This window comes from Arachis stenosperma, chromosome 2, assembly GCF_014773155.1.
Source record: "Arachis stenosperma cultivar V10309 chromosome 2, arast.V10309.gnm1.PFL2, whole genome shotgun sequence".
Lineage (NCBI taxonomy): Eukaryota > Viridiplantae > Streptophyta > Magnoliopsida > Fabales > Fabaceae > Arachis > Arachis stenosperma.
The window spans coordinates 70,184,290-70,190,418 of record NC_080378.1 but is presented as its reverse complement, the minus strand read 5'-3'; the positions used below and the strand labels follow the sequence as shown (position 1 = coordinate 70,190,418).

General features: G+C 42.3%; 1 non-coding gene across 1 annotated transcript; it reads left to right on the top strand.

Annotated features, from left to right (window-relative positions):
* The first annotated feature begins 5,299 nt into the window (after positions 1 to 5,299).
* On the top strand, positions 5,300 to 5,407 carry LOC130964739 (small nucleolar RNA R71). Its single transcript, XR_009080815.1, has one exon. It is a non-coding gene; the product is annotated as a small nucleolar RNA R71 (small nucleolar RNA).
* The last annotated feature ends 722 nt before the right edge of the window (positions 5,408 to 6,129 follow it).

Below are 6,129 nucleotides of genomic sequence, written 5' to 3'. Positions count from 1 at the left end.
CCGAATGGCCAGCCTCCCAATGATCTAAGATAGCATAAAAATGAAGATAGCTACCCAGATATCTTGATACAATAGTCAAAGGTCCTACTTATAGAAAACTAGTAGCCTAGGGTGTACAGAGATGAGTAAATGACATAAAAATCCACTTCCGGGCCCACTTGGTGTGTGCTTGGGCTGAGCAAATGAAGCATTTTCGTGTAGAGACTCTTCTTGGAGTTAAACGCCAGCTTTTATGCCAGTTTGGGCGTTTAACTCCCATTTAGGTGCCAGTTCCAGCGTTTAACGCTGGGATTTCTTGAGGTGACTTTGAACGCCGGTTTGGGCCATCAAATCTTGGGCAAAGTATGGACTATCATATATTGCTGGAAAGCCCAGGATGTCTACTTTCCAACGCCGTTGAGAGCGCGCCAATTGGGCTTCTGTAGCTCCAGAAAATCCACTTCGAGTGCAGGGAGGTCAGAATCCAACAGCATCTGCAGTCCTTTTCAGTCTCTGAATCAGATTTTTGCTCAGATCCCTCAATTTCAGCCAGAAAATACCTGAAATCACAGAAAACACACAAACTCATAGTAAAGTCCAGAAAAGTGAATTTTAACTAAAAACTAATAAAAATACTAAAAACTAACTAGATCATACTAAAAACATACTAAAAACAATGCCAAAAAGTGTATAAATTATCCGCTCATCACAACACCAAACTTAAATTGTTGCTTGTCCCCAAGCAACTGAAGATCAAATAAGATAAAAAGAAGAGAATATGCAATGAACTCCAAAAACATCTATGAAGATCAGTATTAATTAGATGAGCGGGGCTTTTAGCTTTTTGCCTCTGAATAGTTTTGGCATCTCACTCTATCGTTTGGAATTCAGAATGATTGGCTTCTTTAGGAACTCAGAATCCAGATAGTGTTATTGATTCTCCTAGTTAAGTATGATGATTCTTGAACACAGCTACTTATTGAGTCTTGGCCGTGGCCCAAAGCACTCTGTCTTCCAGTATTACCACCGGATACATACATGCCACAGACACATAATTGGGTGAACCTTTTCAGATTGTGACTCAGCTTTGCTAAAGTCCCCAATTAGAGGTGTCCAGGGTTCTTAAGCACACTCTTATTGCCTTGGATCACAACTTTATTTCTTTCTTTTTCTTTCTTTTCTTTTTTTTTTTCTCGGTTTTTCTCTTTTTTTTTTTCGCTTGCTTCCTCCTTTTTTTTTTGTATTCACTGCTTTTTCTTGCTTCAAGAATCATTTTTATGATTTTTCAGATCCTCAGTAACATGTCTCCTTTTTCATCATTCTTTCAAGAGCCAACATTCATGAACCACAAATTCAAAAGACATATGCACTGTTCAAGCATACATTCAGAGAACAAAAGTGTTGCCACCACATCAAAATAATTAAACTGCTATAAAATTCAGAATTCATGCAATTCTTTCCTTTTCAATTAAGCACGTTTTTATTCAAGAAAGGTGATGGATTCATAGGACATTCATAACTTTAAGGCATAGACACTAAGACACTAATGATCACAAGACACAAACATGGATAATCATAAGCATAGAATTCGAAAAACAGAAGAATAAAGAGCAAGGAAATCAAAGAACGGGTCCACCTTAGTGATGGCGGCTCTTTCTTCCTCTTGAAGATCCTATGGAGTGCTTAAGCTCCTCAATGTCTATTCCTTGCCTTTGTTGCTCCTCTCTCATGATTCTTTGATCTTCTCTAATTTCATGGAGGAGAATGGAGTGTTCTTGATGCTCCACCCTTAGTTGTCCCATGTTGGAACTCAATTCTCCTAGGGAGGTGTTTACTTGCTCCCAATAGTCTTGTGGAGGGAAGTGCATCCCTTGAGGCATCTCAGGGATCTCTTGATGAGAAGGGTCTCTTGTGTGCTCCATCCTTTTCTTGGTGATGGGCTTGTCCTCATCAATGGGGGTATCTCCTTCTATGTCAACTCCAACTGAATAACAGAGGTGACAAATGAGATGAGGAAAGGCTAGCCTTGCCAAGGTGGAAGACTTGTCCACCACTTTATAGATTTCTTGGGCTATAACCTCATGAACTTCCACTTCTTCTCCAATCATGATGCTATGAATCATGATGGCCCGGTCTAGAGTAACTTCGGACCGGTTGCTAGTGGGAATGATTGAGCGTTGAATGAACTCCAACCATCCTCTAGCCATGGGCTTGAGGTCATGCCTTCTTAATTGAACCGGCTTGCCTCTTGAATCTCTCTTCCATTGTGCGCCCTCTTCACATATGACTGTGAGGACTTGGTCCAACCTTTGATCAAAGTTGACCCTTCTAGTGTAAGGATGTTCATCTCCTTGCATCATAGGCAAATTGAATGCCAACCTTACACTTTCCGGACTAAAATCCAAGTATTTCCCCCGAACCATAGTAAGATAATTCTTTGGATTTGGGTTCACACTTTGGTCATGGTTCTTGGTGATCTATGCATTGGCATAGAACTCTTGAACCATCAAGATTCCGACTTGTTGAATGGGGTTGGTAAGTACTTCCCAACCTCTTCTTCGGATCTCATGGCGAATCTCCGGATATTCACCCTTTTTGAGTGAAAAGGGGACCTCGGGGATCACCTTCTTCAAGGCCACAACTTCATAGAAGTGGTCTTGATGCACCCTTGAGATGAATCTATCCATCTCCCATGACTCGGATGTGGAAGCTTTTGCCTTCCCTTTCCTCTTTCTAGAGGTTTCTCCGGCCTTGGATGCCATAATGGTTATGGAAAACGAAAAAGCAACGCTTTTACCACACCAAACTTAAAATGGTTGCTCGTCCTCGAGCAAAAGAAAAAAGAAGATAGTAGAAGAAGAAGAAATGAGGAAGAGGGAGATGGTGGTGTATTCGGCCAAAGAGGGGGAGAAGTGTTGTTTAGGTTGTGTGAAAATGAAGGGGTGAAGAAGGGTTTATATAGGAGAGAGGGGAGATGAGGTTCGGCCATTATGGGTGGGTTTGGGAGGGAAAGTGGTTTGAATTTGAAGGGTGAGGTTGGTGGGGTTTTATGAAGGATGGATGTGAGTGGTGAAGAGAAAGATGGGATTTGATAGGTGAAGGGTTTTTGGGGAAGAGGTGTTGAGGTGATTGGTGAATGGGGGAAGAAGAGAGAGAGTGGTGGTGGGGTCCTGTGGGGTCCACAGATCCTGTGGTGTCAAGGAAAAGTCATCCCTGCACCAAATGTTGCTCAAAATCACGTTTTGAGCTATTTCTGGCGTTAAACGCCGGGCTGGTGCCCATTCCTGGCGTTTAACGCCAGGTTCTAGCCCTTTTCTGGCGTTTAACGCCAGTCTGGTGCCCCTTTCTGGCGTTAAACGCCCAGAATGGTGCCAGACTGGGCGTTAAACGCCCAAATGCTAGCTTCACTGGCGTTTAAACGCCAGTGAATTCTTCCTCCAGGGTGTGCTGTTTTTCTTCCTGTTTTTCATTCTGTTTTTGCTTTTTCAATGTATTTTGTGACTTCTTATGATCATCAACCTACAAAAAACATAAAATAACAAAGAGAAATATATAAAATATAATCATTGGGTTGCCTCCCAACAAGCGCTTCTTTATTGTCAGTAGCTTGACAGAGGGCTCTCATGGAGCCTCACAGATACTCAGAGCAATGTTGGAACCTTCCAACACCAAACTTAGAGTTTGAATGTGGGGGTTCAACACCAAACTTAGAGTTTGGTTGTGGCCTCCCAACACCAAACTTAAAGTTTGACCGTGGGGGCCCTGTTTGTCTCTGATTTGAGAGAAGCTCTTCATGCTTCCTCTCCATGGTGACAGAGGGATATCCTTGAGCCTTAAACACAAAGGATTCTTTATTCACTTGAATGATTAGTTCACCTCTATCAACATCAATCACAGCCTTTGCTGTGGCTAGGAAGGGTCTGCCAAGGATGATGGATTCATCCATGCACTTCCCAGTCTCTAGGACTATGAAATCAGTAGGGATGTAATGGTCCTCAATCTTAACCAAAACATTCTCTACAAGTCCATAAGCTTGTTTTCTTGAGTTGTCTACCATCTCTAGTGAGATTTTTGCAGCTTGTACCTCAAAGATCCCTAGCTTCTCCATTACAGAGAGAGGCATGAGGTTCACACTTGACCCCAAGTCACACAGGGCCTTCTTGAAGGTCATGGTGCCTATGGTACAAGGTATGGAAAACTTCCCAGGATCTTGTTTCTTTTGAGGTAATTTCTGCCTAGACAAGTCATCCAGTTCTTTGGTGAGCAAGGGAGGTTCATCTTCCCAAGTCTCATTTCCAAATAACTTGTCATTTAGCTTCATAATTGCTCCAAGGTATTTAGCAACTTGCTCTTCAGTGACATACTCATCCTCTTCAGAGGAAGAATACTCATCAGAGCTCATGAAAGGCAAAAGTAAGTCCAATGGAATCTCTATGGTCTCATTTTGAGCCTCAGATTCCCATGGTTCCTCATTGGGGAACACAGAGGAGGTTGGTGCACGCCCATTGAGGTCTTCCTCAGCGGCGTCCACCTCCTCTCTTTCCTCTCCATATTCGGCCATGGTTATGGCTTTGCACTCTCCTTTTGGATTTTCTTCTGTATTACTTGGGAGAGTACTAGGAGGGAGTTCAGTAATTTTCTTGCTCAGCTGTCCCACTTGTCCTTCCAACTTTCTGATGGAGGACCTTGTTTCATTCATGAAACTTTGAGTGGTTTTGATTAGACCAGAGACCATTGTTGCTAAGACAGAGGTATTCTGCTTAGAACTCTCTGTCTGTTGCTGAGAAGGTGATGGAAAAGGCTTGTTATTGCCAAGCCTTTTTCTTCCACCATTATTGTTATTGAAACCTTGTTGAGGTCTCTCTTGATTCTTCCATGAGAAATTTGGGTGATTTCTCCATGAAGAATTATAGGTGTTTCCATAGGGTTCTCCTAGGTAATTCACCTCTTCCATTGAAGGGTTTTCAGGATCATAAGCTTCTTCCTCAGATGAAGCTTCCTTAGTACTGCCAGGTGCATTTTGCATTCTAGACAGACTTTGAGAAATCAAATTGACTTGCTGAGTCAATATCTTGTTCTGAGCCAGTATGGCATTCAGAGTGTCAATCTCAAGAACTCCTCTCTTCTGACTAGTCCCATTGTTCACAGGATTCCTTTCAGAAGTGTACATGAATTGGTTATTTGCAACCATTTCAATTAGCTCTTGAGCCTCTGTAGGCGTCTTCTTCAGATGAAGAGATCCTCCAGCAGAGCTATCCAAGGACATCTTAGATAGTTCAGAGAGACCATCATAGAAAATACCTATGATGCTCCATTCAGAAAGCATGTCAGAGGGACATTTTCTGATTAATTGTTTGTATCTTTCCCAAGCTTCATAGAGGGATTCTCCATCCTTCTGTTTGAAGGTTTGGACCTCCACTCTAAGCTTACTCCATCTTTGTGGTGGAAAGAACTTTGCCAAGAAGGCATTGACTAGCTTTTCCCAAGAGTCCAGGCTTTCTTTAGGTTGAGAGTCCAACCATATTCTAGCTCTGTCTCTTACAGCAAAAGGGAATAGCATCAGTCTATAGACCTCAGGGTCTACCCCATTAGTCTTGACTGTGTCACAGATTTGCAAGAACTCAGCTAAGAACTGATGAGGATCTTCCATTGGAAGTCCATGGAATTTGCAATTCTGTTGCATTAGAGAAACTAATTGAGGCTTAAGCTCAAAGTTGTTTGCTCCAATGGCAGGGATAGAGATGCTTCTCCCATAGAAGTCGGGAGTAGGTGCAGTAAAGTCACCCAGCACCTTCCTTGCATTGTTTGCATTGTTGTTGTTTCGGCTGCCATGTCTTCTTCTTCTTTGAAGAATTCGGTCAGGTCCTCTACAGAGAGTTGTTCTTTGGCTTCTCTTAGCTTTCTCTTCAAGGTCCTTTCGGGTTCAGGGTCAGCTTCAACAAGAATGCCTTTGTCTTTGTTCCTGCTCATATGAAAGAGAAGAGAACAAGAAACCGTGGAATCCTCTATGTCACAGTATAGAGATTCCTTGAGGTGTCAGAGGAAAAAGAAAAATAGAAAGAAGAAGGAGAAGAAGAATTCGAACTTTAATTAGATAAGGTTCGAATTGTGCATTGAGAAGGAGTGGTACTCCATAAATAGAAGGATGTG